Source organism: Lepisosteus platostomus, chromosome 5 (assembly GCF_059453375.1).
Source record: "Lepisosteus platostomus isolate fLepPlt1 chromosome 5, fLepPlt1.hap1, whole genome shotgun sequence".
Classification (NCBI taxonomy): Eukaryota; Metazoa; Chordata; class Actinopteri; order Semionotiformes; family Lepisosteidae; genus Lepisosteus; species Lepisosteus platostomus.
In genome coordinates, this window is record NC_142615.1 from 14,230,322 (window position 1) to 14,247,184 (window position 16,863).

The window sequence follows — 16,863 nt, forward strand, 5'->3', positions numbered from 1 at the left end:
CTTGCGCCAAAATGCGTGACGCCGTAGCCAATTACCTCCAGTATGTGTCTGTACCGGGCACTTTGAATGGCTGCATCTCTATAAATTGAATTGTTCTATTTTTCAGGCTTGCATAGTCTTATTCATATTTCAGTTAAGCCTTTTCTTCTGTAGTAATTTCATTTGATATTAAAATTAGTCCTGATTTAAGAATTTTGTAATAAGTTTCAGTTTCAGTTTAATCGTGCCCAGAAGCTACCAAAACTGGTAATGTTCACATAATGTGTAATGCAAAAGCAGCAGTTTGGGTGGGAAACAAAAGGCATTTCTTGGTATGAATCCTAAAACTTCATAGATGGCGTTCTAGGACTTCTCGCTTCAGATAAAGCTATCAATACATCACAGATTTCTACTCAATCAATATCAGCAGTGTTATCACTACCGAACGCTAAATATAGATCCTGGCAATACTTCATGAGTTGTTCGTTAGAAAATTGTTTATGTTTTTTTTAACATATTTTCAATACCAGACAAAAAGTCAAAGTTTCAATTTCATGCAACTGATGAAATCTCTCTTCAATGGAAGTTATAAGTACAGTACATCCAAAATACTGCGGAATCAATCAAATTTACATGTTTCTTGTGGATCCAGAAGATCATTTTGAGACTCAAAACATGCCTGTCTTTTCTTTTTTCGAGGATGAAGGAGTAGCAGCAGGAGTAGCAGTAATGGCAAGAACGTGTTTAGAGTTCAGCACTTCTCATTTCTAATGCAGAGCCATCGACTCGGAAAGCACCGCCCGCGATAAAAGAAATTGCAGAATTGGTCTGTTCATGCTGCCTACACGCTTTGAATTGCTGGCATTTTCTGCAAGCGTTCCTTTTTGAGGGTTCATGAAATTCCTCACATTTGAGCCAACACTAAAATATTTCATTCGGGGTCGCCTAATTCATAGTGCAAACCGAATCTACAGGGGAATGCTGTGGCACATGAAGCCGTTTGTTAGTCTGTTGTGAGGTGTGAGGGGCGGAATGCAAATCGAGTTGGTGAATAGAAAATGAAACAGGAGTCACTTCTTGAGCTACGAATTCCAAAAAGTATGAAAACCTGTGCATTTTAACAGTGCAGAATACTCACAAATTGCACTGAGTTGCTTGCTTTCTTCTGCTGCTTTTATATTTCAGTCATTCACTGTCAGCTAGCACTGGAACAATTCAAGAGAGGTAAAAACAGAAGCTGTCAGGAGTGGGATTTGAACCCACGCCTCCATTTGGAGACCAGAACACCCAAGCCAGCTGGAAAGACACATGTCCTTGAGTCTGGCGCCTTAGACCACTCGGCCACCCTGACAAGCGAGAGCAAGTGGTGTGCTGAATGCACCAGTAGTTGACTAAACTGAGTTTCTTCCCTGAAATTATTTGCTTGCGAAGAGCCAAGTTGCCTTGAATGGATCTTGGAAATCAAATATACGGATGGATTGTTATTCAGTTGTGAGTTTTGAGGGGCGTATTATAAATTGAGTTGGTGAAAAGGCGCTTTTTGTTAGTCTGTCGGGAGGCTGCACAAGGTGTTTAGAGGGAGAACTTCTAAAAGACAGGCTCTCTATGTTTAACATCAAGAAAGATTTTTTTTTCACAATGGAAATGCTCTTTGGCGCTTTCAGCTTTACGTAGGGAACAACGTCTGCCGAGACCACTTTTGAGCCAGTGCAAATGGTAATGTGCCACCAAGTACATTTAATATTGGCTGTGGTAGCGAGCTGCTTTTGTTTGTGAAGCTTTTACTTCTTTAAGCTGAATCATCGGCAGGAGTAGCTTATTAAATCTTTGCTCATAGCGCTCCATCAGAAATACCTTGTCCGTGTTCAAAAGAGATCAGGGGATTTACTTCATGCTTTCACATGGCATACCTTACACGAAAGATTTAAATGGGGAATTGATTGTGCTTCTTGATGTTGTTCCTCTGGTTGCCTTGGTTACAATGGTGAACGTTCTTCCACGTTCTGTTAGAGTATCCACTGGGTGGGCTTTATCAATTGGCTCGGATAGGTCATCAGTGCTCCGTCTCCAGAAAAATAATCAGCACTGTCTTTTTTCTGTGCGCATGACGGTCTTTTAAAACATATAAAATCACGAGTTCATTGATTTCTCCAAATAACAACAATACATTTTAACCCTTCAATCCAATAGTTTTACTCCAAGTAAAAAGCAGCGCAATATATAGAGAGATGATATTCAAAGATTTCAACGTTCTTATTGGATTGCCTGTATGCAGATATCGCTCAGAATTGCTAATATGATTTTAATTCAGTTTTTCTCTACTACTTTCAGAGTCTTTTATTGACCTTGCTGAAGCAGAGAAGTGACATAATCACAAATGCAACCAGTTGTGCAGCTGTTTCTGGATAATAATCATTAATGCGAAAAAAAAAAAGCTCCTTGCAATAAGATCAAGAGCAACCAACGCGCTCGCTTGTTGAGTTGGGTATTTTCCGAGCTACTCTTCCTTAGCTGTGTAGAGGTTTGATGGGTTTACTGAGACAATTATTCATTGCAGCAGCAATCACGAGATGATTCGTTGTGGCTTTTAGAAAATCAATTGTCAGAACAACTAACAACGCACACACACGGGTTCAATACACGAGATACAGTTATTAACATAAATTGTGCACCAAACATATACCAGTCTGCCTGGATACAAGCGGCAGACCTTACTGTGAGGGTTATCAATACACAAGGTATATAATCTCGAAGAGATGCAAACACAAAGAGATACACAACAGAGAATATATGTCAATATATATCGTTCGGTTACCAAATCGCTAATCAGTGTTATTACCCACTGTTACTCTAAACTCGGAAGTAAATGCAATACTCATGAATTAAATTGATAACAACTTATGTTGAGGTACAATTGAATTCTCGAGACGCAATGTAGAACATGGGGTTTACTTATCCGCTGTGTATGGATTTGGAATTTCCCGGCACGAACACCAAACCAGCTGACAGGCTCTGTTGCAGCCTCGGTTCCAGCGGTTGTCCAATGGGCATTGTCCCGGCGTCCTCTGGCTACTGACCAACCAGTCGAGGTGCAGCTCAGAGTTGGACGGGCGGAGGAATCTGATTGCGGCGCGCAGGGCAGTCGTTGCTCCGAGGGGATCTACCAGCAGTCCGGCTGGCTAGTAGAAAGTCTCTATGCACAGAGTGTGACTGCGAGTCCTCACAAGTCACTCTTTTGCCCGGGAAGAAGCTGGTTCGTTCCCGGACCAGCGCTGCTTCTGAATAAGCTATTCAGGTTGTCGACAAGGGTCCAACTGTAGGCTGCCGTTGATCAAGCGGAGCATTCACGTTGGTAGAATTCTGAGTACGTACGGGATCCTCGGTCTCGTGCTTAGAACAAAGTCCAAGTCCCACTGCAGACAACAGCAGTTGTCACGTGATTGTCTCTGAGGATGCGCGAAAATGGCCAAGGAGAGCCCCGATCTGAGCTTGCGCTCCGTTTTTGACCAAGATACAGATGTGTGCTGATTGGTTGAGATTTTGGCGGGCATTGGAGACCCACGTGGTGTTACCACGCCCTGCCAATCCCTGATTGGTTGATCAAAGTGAGATATGAGTCACTTACTCCTGACGCTTAGGAATGCAGTCCAGATATCCAATCGGCACTCCCTAGAAAGATAGGCGCCAATGGATGACCATTGATCATGATAGCCAGGCTTAGCTACGTGCATCTCCGTTTGGGAGCTGTCCCTTATGAAAAGAAAACATCTTAAATCAGCCTGCATGAATACTTTCTCTGTGGTTGCACCACAGAGAGGGAGAGTGAGATGGGGCCTCATTTAGGAAAGCACAGCAACGCTTAATTCTGTCTTATTAACAAGCATTGCCGCTACAGCTGTAAACTTATTTGGCGAGCATGGACCTCTGAGAAGGAGTCTGAATCCATCAAGAAGACAGGAATTCTAATATCGCACTGCCGTCTTGTGTACAAAATATTTGTTCAGCTCTAACGTCTGTGTGCGTTGACAAGGCATCTCAAAAGGACATATTAAATAAGAAAATGATCCTTTCTGTTACCATTCCTGCAGTTGGAGCGTTGTTTCACCCTTTTACGTTCTACAATATTTACAGACAAGGTTTTATCACTGGAGTTGTACAGAACAAGTGTGCATCAGTCCATGAAAATCATCAGTACTGCTGTTTTTCTATGCATAGTTTAATCAAGAGCACTTAAAAGATGCAAAAGATGGATTGTGTTCTGTGAGCACCTGCACATCTCTAAGTCACTTCCACAGGTGTCTATGTCGGGGATGTAGCTCATTGGTAGAGTGCTTGTCTTAAATGTATGAGGTCCTGGGTTCAATCCCTGGTTTCTCCAAGTGCTTTATGTTACTGTGCTCACATCGCAGTCTTCTGTTGAGTGAGAACTCTTTGCTCGTGTTCATAGAGAGCCAGGTTTACACAATTAAACTCGAAGTGCTACAGTGTTCTCTGAAGTTTTAAATGTACCTCCAAATTATTTAGTTCTGTTAACTACCAAAGAATGTGAACTAATTTAAAGCCACATTCAGGAAGTCCAGAGAACATCTTCACACTTGTCGTGGCTGTTGCAGAAAAACCTCACCCGGGATGTTGAATCTCACCCGGGATTTCCTGAGAGATCATTCACTGAGTGAGTCCTCCCTCTGGACTCCGCACTGAGCTGAAAGCTGCGCGAATTCCTCCCTGCGTGTCCTGTACTGTGTAGCACAGTGACAAGAATGCCTTGAGTTTTTTTCTGTATGTGAAAGAAAATGCAAAAAAGCATGAAAAGTATTGATGGTATAAAATATCCATGGTACAACTCGAGAAAGAACTGACGGACAAAACAATGACATTTGATGATTACAAGAGAAACACAACCGTCCGAATATGGGTTTTGATCCTGAACACTTGTGTTAAAAGACAAAGCAAAGGATATAACCTGTAAATGTCTTCATGTCTTACAGTTTATGAAATAACACAATTTCTTCCTTTCTTAATAATTTCTTACTATTGATAGATGCTTTTTTGAATTTTAACAGAATCACAATTACAGACATTTGGGGTTAAACTGTTATTCACATATTCACATATAATTATGAGACTCAAAATATGCCTGTCTTTTCTTTTTTCGAGGACAAATGGATTATTGAGGTGTAAAGATGGGTTCAAAACCAAAATCATCTGCTATTGCTGCTGTTTCTTCAAATCCTTTAATTGATCATTGATATCGAGGAATAATATTATACAAATTGTGGTTTTCTGTGAATTGCCAATTTTAATGTAATTACATCTTCGTTTACAGATGTCTTGCATGTATCACAAGGTATTACAGATGCAGCAATTCAAAATGGGTGGGGTATTTCGCGGCATACCCCGGTGGGCGTGTCGCGGTGTCACGCAGTATCACGCGGTTAATCGCGTCATTTGACGTCATCCCGGAAACTATCCGGCGTCACCTTGTAAAACCGCCAGGGGGAGCTTAACCTCTCATGTACAGCATTTGAGCTTTTAATTTTGAACTGTGTATTACAGCATGTTAATCATCAGTCATTAAAATGTTGGTATATTTTATGAAAGCAAGATTGCTCAGTTGGACAAAAGTACACAACCTACCTTTATCAGAAATATTTATGCATCAAAGCCTTTACCGAAGATATTACTAATAGTATTAATAATGGATGACTTTGGACAAGCTGTATACTCAAAGTATAATTTCTTTAGCACATTTGTACAAGCACTTGGAATCTGTCCAAGCCATACTTTGTCAGGCATTTTGTTTTACTTCAACGGGCATAAAAACTTTCTTGCTTTTAACAGGGCGTTTCATAATTTCTAACTACGAAAATGATTTAAAATGCGACACTTATCATTCAACTAGAGCTCAAAATATCACAAGGATCCTCAAGAGCACAGCAAAGACTGTATTAAAAGATACTTGTATGTAGCAACACTTTCTTTTCCGTATACCAGATTTTATGGAACGACTTCAGAGGGGTGTCAGCCAGTCAGATTCCAGGAATCGGTACTTTAAAGGAAAAATACACGCCGGTATTCCATTTCTCCCTAACGATTTTAAGCATCGAAGTATATAACTAGCATGTGAAATAGCGTGTGAAAAAGTGGTAGTTTTAAGCTTTTCTGCTAATATAATATGGAATCGCGTATCTAAAGAATTTAATAACGATATGATTATATTCGTGTACTGCGACAGGGCTGTGTAGGGCTGTTTCGCCTCTCTCTTTATGCAACTTCCCTTGTAGCCTACTGGTCTACGTGCCCAACTATCAACTCACGGGTTGTGTGTTCAAATCCAGCTTGTGTAAACATTTCTTCAAAAAAAATAGAATAGCGATATTATGGACAATCAATTGACTTTTATATTTCAAAATATCACAACATGATCGATTCTAAGTCATTTTTGATAACAATGAATAGTCACCTTCTTCCCTTCTGACAATGGTCCCTGTTTCTGCTTCCTGCTTCTAGTGTGTGTGTGTGTGCAAGAGAGTAACTTTTTATAGAGAAATGCAGGCTGGACAGTATGCATTACAATATAAACATTTATATTGATTTAAATCGTGTTCTGATTTAAATCGCAAACGCGAGTTTAATTATATGTGTTTTTTGAATCATAATCAGGCTAATGCAACATAAATTGATACAGTATCTTTGTCTTCTAAGTATCTTAATAAACTTTCAGCATACCTTTCTACCCGTTTAGATTTATATTTCTTGGGATTTTGGGATCAAACGTGGAAGGATTAGATTGTAATCGTTTTTATTTTTCAAATATGAGATTGTATTTCTGAATGTTATGTTACACCTACAGTAGTTCACTGCTTTAAATACATCGAATTAAGAAAGTTATGTGTAGCACTTTAGATATTTTTTTCTGAACCAGGGAAAATCTGATCATGTTTCTCTATAACAATAATAAAAAACTTTATTTTACATATCACCTTTAAAAGTGGCATCTCAAAGCAAAAAAGTAAATGGGAAAAACAGTTAAAAGGGACCAAAGTAAATACCAGACAAACACAAACGTGTTTTTAATAAAATGCTTTTATTCATATAGCAGAGAGTGAGAGGGACATCCAGCAGGGAGAGACACACACACCGGTTTCCATTGACAAAATTGTTTTTTTTTTCAATTCCTCTTGTCTAACAGGAATGTTTTGTTGTGGACAGACTGTTAGACTAGAGGAAAAGAGCGCCTCCTTCTACGAAGCATTTCGTTGATCCGATCACTAATTCTTTTCCAGTCGCACAAAGTAAGGGTTGAGAATCTCCGATTCACCATGCTACTATTGGTTTCCCGGAGATTGCAAGGCAAGGCACTTTTGCCTCTGGACCCATCGAAATTTACAGACGTGGTCCACCCCCAGTAAATTTCAAAAGTCACAAGATTTCGAAACATGAGGGCGGCGTAGCGGTCGGCTCTTGATTTCCCGTCTATGCCGATGCACTGCAAGTACAACCCCCCCTCCATCTCCTGAGTGATGGGTAGCAGTTGGACATCTGGGAGAATTATTCGTCCCACTGGCGTCTGTGAATTCCGCTGTGCTTCCTGGGGGGAGATAGACGGCGGGGACAGCATCAACCAATTCCCATGCGGTGGTGAACAGAGAGGCCGGGATGGAGTGTCCTGAGGCGGTGTGTGCTCTGCGGGGGGCAGAGCTTCCGCCAGGCATTGCAACCTGCGCGGCGGGGAGAGGCACTTTTCGGGAGACAGCTGCTCAACTGTTTGACTGCTGGAACATACTGTCTCCTTCCTCTGCATTTTCAGGAGTGTCTCTAGCCTCCCAATCCTCCCCAGTAATGCGTCGTACTGCTCCCGCTGCTGCCGAAATGTCTCCACACAGGTGCTGCTTCTACAGGTTGGCACCCTGGCCAGTGGCCGAGAGCAGAGACCCACGGCCTGTGGCAAAATAACATAATTCATGTAAGAAATAAAGTCACACAGTAGTATTCATCAGTCGCGGAACAGAAGTCAAAATAAACTTTTCTTTTTTTCCGTCTTACCGCTTTCTTTTTTACTGTCCTGGTGGTAGATTTCGAAGATCGTTTCGCCCGTGCGGTGTTTTCTTGAAGAACAGGCTACGAAGAAATAATTATAATTGAATTTAAAATTCAAAACGGCAATAATACCTTGTAATATGCGCTGTAATCGCGTATTTCAGATGAAGTCTGCTGTATTTGCTTACCCTTCGCTCTTTGGAAGTTGGGGCGGCAGAAGCACCCCGTCTCTTCCCGTAAAAGGTCTTGGTCTCCATACTGTACTGTGGTCGCTGTAGTGCAGGTTCGCAGTTTTTTTTGTGATGGGAGCTCACCCAATCCCTTTGTGTATTTATGCTATATTCACATGTACGGCTAGAATGTTCATTGTCTTCCAATGAAAGGCGGGTGCCTCTTGCCGAAGTCGGGAGACATTAGAGGCTTGCCACACCCGGACTGTTAAACCAACGCATTAGCACGTCAAACCCCATTGAGGAGCCGGGCGCAATAATTGTTTTGTCCCTTGATTTACTGATCTGCATTAATTATGGAAATCGAGTTCCTGCTCTTTGCAGACGACCTGGTCCCGCTGTCGCCCACAGAACAGAGGCTGCGCCAGAACCTGGCGCTGCTGGAGCAGCACTGTCAGACCTGGGCGCCGACAGTCAATCTGGACAAGACCAGAGTTATGGTTTTCCAGAAAAAAAGCCAGACCTCAGGGAAACAGGTACAAATTCACACTTAACAACACATTAACACCTAACAACGGGAGCAGGGACGAATAAGGCCAGTACCCACTATTGTTAAACATACAGAAAAGAATATTAAAGTATTGAATATTAGTATTGGCTTTAGTATTAGCCATACAGAACATTAAAGTGCCCCTTTTCCATTCAGCAGGTGCCTGAGCCGCTGTGTCCTATCTTCTGACAGTCACCGTTGTGAATGTCTGTAGAGTGTATCTTATTTTTAGTACTAAAATAAATACTTAGTACTTTAGTACTAAGTACTAAAATACTAGTACCGAGGGAGCGTCTGCATTTATAACTTCGTTTTTAAAATTAGTCAAGCAATATGAAGCATCTCCTTTTACTTTTATGTCCCATAAATACATTGAGCACAGCTACTCACCACTTAAGATTGCTTTTTGATACCATCCTTACACAAAGCAGAAACTTTCCGATGACATACAGTACAAGTGGAAAGATTACAGATTTTAATCGTCTTTAATTTTGTTACGTTATACGTTTTAGGAACGTTTCATCTAATCAAACACCACAAAACTATTCTCGATTGTATTTCTGAATGTTATGTTACACCTACAGTAGTTCACTGCTTTAAATACATCGAATTAAGAAAGTTATGTGTAGGACTTTAGATCTTTTTTTCTGAAGCAAGGAAAATCTAATCATGTTTCTCTATAACAATAATAAAAAACTTTATTTTATATATCACCTTTAAAAGTGGCATCTCAAAGCAATAAAGTAGATCGAAAAACAGTTAAAAGGGACCAAAGTAAATACCAGACAAACACAAACGCGTTTTTAATAAAATGCTTTTATTCATTCAGCAGAGAGTGAGAGGGACATCCAGCAGAGAGAGACACACACACCGGTTTCCATTGACAAAATAGTTTTTTTTCAATTCCTCTTGTCAAACAGGAATGTTTTGTTTGTGGACAGACTGTTAGACTAGAGGAAAAGAGCGCCTCCTTCTACGAAGCATTTAGTTGATCCGATCACTAATTCTTTTCCAGTCGCACGAAGTAAGGGTTGTAAAGCGCGAAGTAAAGCGCTGATTCTCATGGAATGTGTTCCGCCGGGGATTCAAAAAAATTATTTGACAAAATTTGTTTTTTTTCAATTCCTCTTGTCTAACAGGAATGTTTTGTTTGTGGACAGACTGTCCACAAACGTGAGACTGTCTTTCTCAGACTTACATTCCCGAATGTCCCCCGCCCCGGTCAACAATCCTAGGAAGAACACGAAACAGCCTGTTAATAAAATGTTTACAATTTTGTTCGGTCAGTTCTTCCTCCCAGAATTTACAGATTGCATCGATCAGTTCCTGCTTTGTGACGGGCTTAGCAGTTTTCCGAACGTAGTCTTTCAACGAATGCCAAACCATCTCTATCGGATTTAGATCTGGGGATTCGGCTGGAGTTTTCACCCAGTTCACTCCTTCTGCTATAAGCCTCGCCCTTGCTGCTGTTTGTTTCGGATCGTTGTCTTGAAAGAGACGGTGCCTTGATCCAAACTGCTCCCTGATATATGGGGCAGCATGCTGTGTGACCACAACTTCCTCGAAGAATACACGGTCCATAATTCCTTTGAAAATAAGAAGTGGTCCCGGGCCTCTTCTAGATATACCCCCCCAGACGTGAACCTTCAGTGGATGTTTGGGCTTTGGCTTGTCCACATATCTCCCCTTTTTGCAAAATGCCATTGTTGAAAACTGTTCCAGAGCCACTGTTGTTTCGTCGGTGAAAAGTACATCCTGAAATGCCTCCCCCTGTTCAATCCATTGGAGCGCTTGCTTGAGTCTTTCCTCTTTGTTTTTTTGCCTTATCATGGGGCATGTGTTGGTTTTTCTGTATCTCCATCCAAGCCTCCTGCGTACTCTTCTTATCGATGTCGGGCTAATGTTCGCACCGAGGTCAGCCCATAGCCGTCTTTGGACTTGCATCGCCGGTAGTTCATCATTTTCATCAGTCAGTTTGTCGACAGCTCGCACAATAAGACTTGGAAAAAAAAAGAGATCAGTAGTTAGCTTTAAAAATAATGTGCGTAGTTGTATTTACATGCAAGAAAGGTATTTTTAGAAATTTATTTACCTTTGAATCGTCCTCGGTTTAGATTCTCTTTGCCTCCTCTTCCCTTTATAATGCCGTCTCACTGTGCTTTCAGAAACGAAGATGTCCATCGAAGCCAACTGCTGTACAATGTCCCGTGTTGACTTCCCGTTTCTTTTCATCTTCATTATTTGGTGTGAGAGAGTCTTCGTGATTTTAGTCATTGTCCGTCCCCTTACCAAAGCGATACAGTGGTGCAGCTTGAATTCTGTACCTATATACTGTATGGTATGGTACAGATAAAACTTACACCATACCGATGAGCTAATGCCAGGGAAAGACACTCCTATTTTATTTAAAACACAATACACCAGGAAATGTGTCTGATGCATTAGCAAGTTAAAACAATTGGGTCGAAAACCTGGGCGTAACACCATTTCCTTTTTCTGATCATTCGCTTTCTGGATACACATTTCACCTGTCCTGTTCTTTGTTTTCCTGGTTTGCTGATTATGCCTGCTGTGGTCCACTCCTACCCTCACACCTAAAGAATACTATTTTAAATTTCTTGGCGCAGTTCATTAACCCTTGTATGTGCTGTCCGCGCCCAAAATGCAATTTAAAAAAAGTCAAAAACCGCGCTCAAAATGCAATTTAGAGCTTAATAAGATACACTCCACAGGCATTCACAACAGCAACATATGAAACGTTTATTTTTTAATCGCTGTCTAAGGAAATCTCAGTATAACTTTGTTCATGAACAAACAGTGGCATGTTACATTATTATTAGTTTTTTTGTTAACAAGGCTCGCCAGCTAATGTGAATTGAAACCTGTCTTGCTAGCTTTTAAAGTCGTGCATGTGTAAACGACAATTGAAATAGAGAAAAAAGACCTGACTGACAAGCCGATACATACTCTTAGAGTTTGATTAATAGGGAATATAATACAAAAATATAGTACTAAAAAAGGTACTACCAATTTTAAAGGTGATTTTACTTTTAAATAAAAATTTGAATCCCCTGCGGAACACATTCCATAAGAATCAGCGGTTTTACAGTACATATCGCCTTTAAAGGTGGCTTCTCAAAACGCTTTACAGGATAAAAACAACCAGAACAGCAACAACAACAATATTGTATTTCATTGCACTTTGAAAAGCAAGTAATAACTTAACTATACGTACAAACGTTTCATATGCTGCTGTTGTGAATGCCTGTGGAGTGTATCTTATTTGCCTAGCGAAGCGCTAGTTTAGTACTATAAAATACTATTAAAATCTGCAATCTTTCCACTTGTACTGTGAGTCATCGGAAAGTTTCTGCTTTTTGTAAGGATGGTATCAAAAAGCAATCTTAAGTGGTGAGAAAGCTGTGCTCAATGTATTTAAGGGACTTAAAAGTAAAAGGAGATGCTTCATATTGCTTGACTAATTTTAAAAACTAAGTTATAAATGCAGATGCTCCCTCGGTGCTGCGCCGGGTGTAAATATCAAAATATACATACCCAACACTGATTGTACCCATCTGTCATGCAAATAAAACACCTTGAATTGAATTGAATTGAGGGAGAGAGGGGGGAAAGGGGAGAGAGATAACCAGGACTCAAGGCAAATAAGATACACTCCACAGGCATTCACAACAGCAACATATGAAACGTTTGCACGTATAGTTAAGTTATTACTTGGTTTTCAAAGTGCAATGAAATACAATATTGTTGTTGTTGCTGTTCTGGTTGTTTTTATCCTGTAAAGCGTTTTGAGAAGCCACCTTTAAAGGCGATATATACTGTAAAACCGCTGATTCTTATGGAATGTGTTCCGCAGGGGATTCAAATTTTTATTTATTTTTTAATTGCGTATCTAAGGAAATCTCAGTATAACTTTGTTCATGAACAAACAGTGGCATGTTACATTATTATTCGTTTTTTTGTTAACAAGGCTCGCCAGCTAATGTGAATCGAAACCTGTCTTGCTAGCTTTTAAAGTCGTGCATGTGTAAACGACAATTCAAATAGAGAAAAAAAGACCTGACTGACAAGATTTAATTAATGCACATCAGTAAATCAAGGGACAAAACAACTATTGCGCCAGGGTCCTCAATGGGCTTTGACGTGCTAATGCGGTGGTTTAACAGTCCGGGTGTGGCAAGCCTCTAATGTCTCCCGACTTCGGCAAAAGGCACCCGCTTTTCATTGGAAGACAATGAACATTCTAGCCGTACATGTGAATATAGCATAAATACACCAAGGGATTGGGTGAGCTCCCATCACAAAAAAAAAACTGCGAACCTGCACTACAGCGACCATAGTACAATATGGAGACCAAGACCTTTTACGGGAAGAGACGGGGTGCTTCTGCCGCCCCAGCTTCCAAAGAGCGAAGGGTAAGCAAATACAGCAGACTTCATCTGAAATACGCGATTACAGCGCATATTACAAGGTATTATTGCTGTTTTGAATTTTAAATTCAATTATAATTATTTCTTCGTAGCCTGTTCTTCAAGAAAACACCGCACGGGCGAAACGATCTTCGAAATCTACCACCAGGACAGTAAAAAAGAAAGCGGTAAGACGGAAAAAAAGAAAAGTTTATTTTGACTTCTGTTCCGCGACTGATGAATACTACTGTGTGACTTTATTTCTTACATGAATTATGTTATTTTGCCACAGGCCGTGGGTCTCTGCTCTCGGCCACTGGCCAGGGTGCCAACCTGTAGAAGCAACACCTGTGTGGAGACTTTTCGGCAGCAGTGGGAGCAGTACGACGCATTACTGGGGAGGATTGGGAGGCTAGAGACACTCCTGAAAATGCAGAGGAAGGAGACAGTATTTTCCAGCAGTCAAACAGTTGAGCAGCTGTCTCCCGAAAAGTGCCTCTCCCCGCCGCGCAGGTTGCAATGCCTGGCGGAAGCTCTGCCCCCCGCAGAGCACACACCGCCTCAGGACACTCCATCCCGGCCTCTCCGCTCACTACCGCGCAGGAATTTGTTGATGCTGTTCCCGCCGTCTATCTCCCCCCAGGAAGCACCATTTACAGAGCGGAATTCACAGACGCCAGTGGGACGAATAATTCTCCCAGATATCCAACTGTTACCCATCACTCAGGAGATGGAGGGGGGGGGTTGTACTTGCAGTGCATCGGCATAGACGGGAAAGCAAGAGCCGACCGCTACGCCGCCCTCGTGTTTCGAAATCTTGTGACTTTTGAAATTTACTGGGGGTGGACCACGTCTGTAAATTTCGATGGGTCCAGAGGCAAAAGTGCCTTGCCTTGCAATCTCCGGGAAACCATTAGTAGCATGGTGAATCGGAGATTCTCAACCCTTACTGCGTGCGACTGGAAAATAATTAGTGATCGGATCAAGGAAATGCTTCGTAGAAGGAGGCGCTCTTTTCCTCTAGTCTAACAGTCTGTCCACAGCAAAACATTCCTGTTAGACAAGAGGAATTGAAAAAAAACAATTTTGTCAATGGAAACCGGTGTGTGTGTCTCTCCCTGCTGGATGTCCCTCTCACTCTCTGCTGAATGAATAAAAGCATTTTATTAAAAACACGTTTGTGTTTGTCTGGTATTTACTTTGGTCCCTTTTAACTGTTTTTCCCATCTACTTTTTTGCTTTGAGATGCCACTTTTAAAGGTGATATGTAAAATAATGTTTTTTATTATTGTTATAGAGAAACATGATCAGATTTTCCCTGGTTCAGAAAAAAATATCTAAAGTGCTACACATAACTTTCTTAATTCGATGTATTTAAAGCAGTGAACTACTGTAGGTGTAACATAACATTCAGAAATACAATCTCATATTTGAAAAATAAAAACGATTACAATCTAATCCTTCCACGTTTGATCCCAAAATCCCAAGAAATATAAATCTAAACGGGTAGAAAGGTATGCTGAAAGTTTATTAAGATACTTAGAAGACAAAGATACTGTATCAATTTATGTTGCATTAGCCTGATTATGATTAAAAAACACATATAATTAAACTCGCGTTTGCGATTTAAATCAGAACACAATTTAAATCAATATAAATGTTTATATTGTAACGCATACTGTCCAGCCTGCATTTCTCTATAAAAATTTACTCTATTGCACACACACACACACACGAAGCAGGAAGCAGAAACAGGGACCATTGTCAGAAGGGAAGAAGGTGACTATTCATTGTTATCAAAAATGACTTAGAATCGATCATGTTGTGATATTTTGAAATATAAAAGTCAATTGATTGTCCATAATATCGCTATTCTATTTTTTTGAAGAAATGTTTGCACAAGCTTGATTTGAACACACAACCCGTGAGTTGATAGTTGGGCACGTAGACCAGTAGGCTACAAGGGAAGTTGCATGAAGAAAGAGGCGAAACAGCCCTACACAGCCCTGTCGCAGTACACGAATATAATCATATCGTTATTAAATTCTTTAGATACGCGATTCCATATTATATTAGCAGAAAAGCTTAAAACTACCACTTTTTCACATTTATTTCACATGCTAGTTATATACTTCGATGCTTAAAATCGTTAGGGAGAAATGGAATACCGGCGTGTATTTTTCCTTTAAAGTACCGATTCCTGGAATCTGACTGGCTGACACCCCTCTGAAGTGGTTCCATAAAATCTGGTATATGGAAAAGAAAGCGTTGCTACATACAAGTATCTTTTAATACAGTCTTTGCTGTGCTCTTGAGGATCCTTGTGATATTTTGAGCTCTAGTTGAATGATAAGTGTCGCATTTTAAATCATTTTCGTAGTTAGAAATTATGAAACGCCCTGTTAAAAGCAAGGAAGTTTTTATGCCCGTTGAAGTAAAACAAAATGCCTGACAAAGTATGGCTTGGACAGATTCCGAGTGCTTGTACAAATGTGCTAAAGAAATTATACTTTGAGTATACAGCTTGTCCAAAGTCATCCATTATTAATACTATTAGTAATATCTTCAGTAAAGGCTTTGATGCATAAATATTTCTGATAAAGGTAGGTTGTGTACTTTTGTCCAACTGAGCAATCTTGCTTTCATAAAATATACCAACATTTTAATGACTGATGATTAACATGCTGTAATACACAGTTCAAAATTAAAAGCTCAAATGCTGTACATGAGAGGTTAAGCTCCCCCTGGCGGTTTTACAAGGTGACGCCGGATAGTTTCCGGGATGACGTCAAATGACGCGATTAACCGCGTGATACTGCGTGACACCGCGACACGCCCACCGGGGTATGCCGCGAAATACCCCACCCATTTTGAATTGCTGCATCTGTAATACCTTGTGATACATGCAAGTCATCTGTAAACCAAGATGTAATTACAATAAAATTGGCAATTCACAGAAAACCACAATTTGTATAATATTATTCCTCGTTATCAATCATCAATTAAAGGATTTGAAGAAACAGCAGCAATAGCAGATGATTTTGGTTTTGAACCCATTTTTACACCTCAATAATCCATTTGTCCTCGAAAAAAGAAAAGACGCATATTTTGAGTCTCATAATTATATGTGAATATGTGAATAACAGTTTAACCCCAAATGTCTGTAATTGTGATTCTGTTAAAATTCAAAAAAGCATCTATCAATAGTAAGAAATTATTAAGAAAGGAAGAAATTGTGTTATTTCATAAACTGTAAGACATGTAGACATTTACAGGTTATATCCTTTGCTTTGTCTTTTAACACAAGTGTTCAGGATCCAAGCCCATGTTTGGACGGTTGTGTTTCTCTTGTAATCATCAAATGTCATTATTTTGTCCTTCAGTTCTTTCTCGAGTTGTACCATGGATATTTTATACCATCGATACTTTTCATGCTCTTTTGCATTTTCCTTCACATATGGAAAAAAACTCAAGGCGTTCTTGTCACTGTGCTACACAGTACAGGACACGCAGTGAGTAATTCGCGCAGCTTTCAGAGGAATCCAGAGGGAGGACTCTTAATGCAAGGAGCTGTTTTTTTTTGCATTAATCATTATTAACCAGAAACAGCTGCACAACTGGTTGCATTTGTGATTATGTCACTTCTCTGCTTCAGCAAGGTCAATAAAAGACTCTGAAAGTAGTAGAGAAAAACTGA

The 16,863-nt window shown here is 40.3% G+C and overlaps 1 non-coding gene across 1 annotated transcript; it reads right to left on the bottom strand.

The window, feature by feature from the left end:
- Positions 1 to 1,217: 1,217 nt before the first annotated feature.
- trnal-caa (transfer RNA leucine (anticodon CAA)) lies at positions 1,218 to 1,330 on the bottom strand. Its single transcript has 2 exons — positions 1,293 to 1,330; positions 1,218 to 1,263 (listed from the first exon to the last, which is right to left on the bottom strand). It is a non-coding gene; the product is annotated as a tRNA-Leu (tRNA).
- Between the last annotated feature and the right edge of the window lie 15,533 nt (positions 1,331 to 16,863).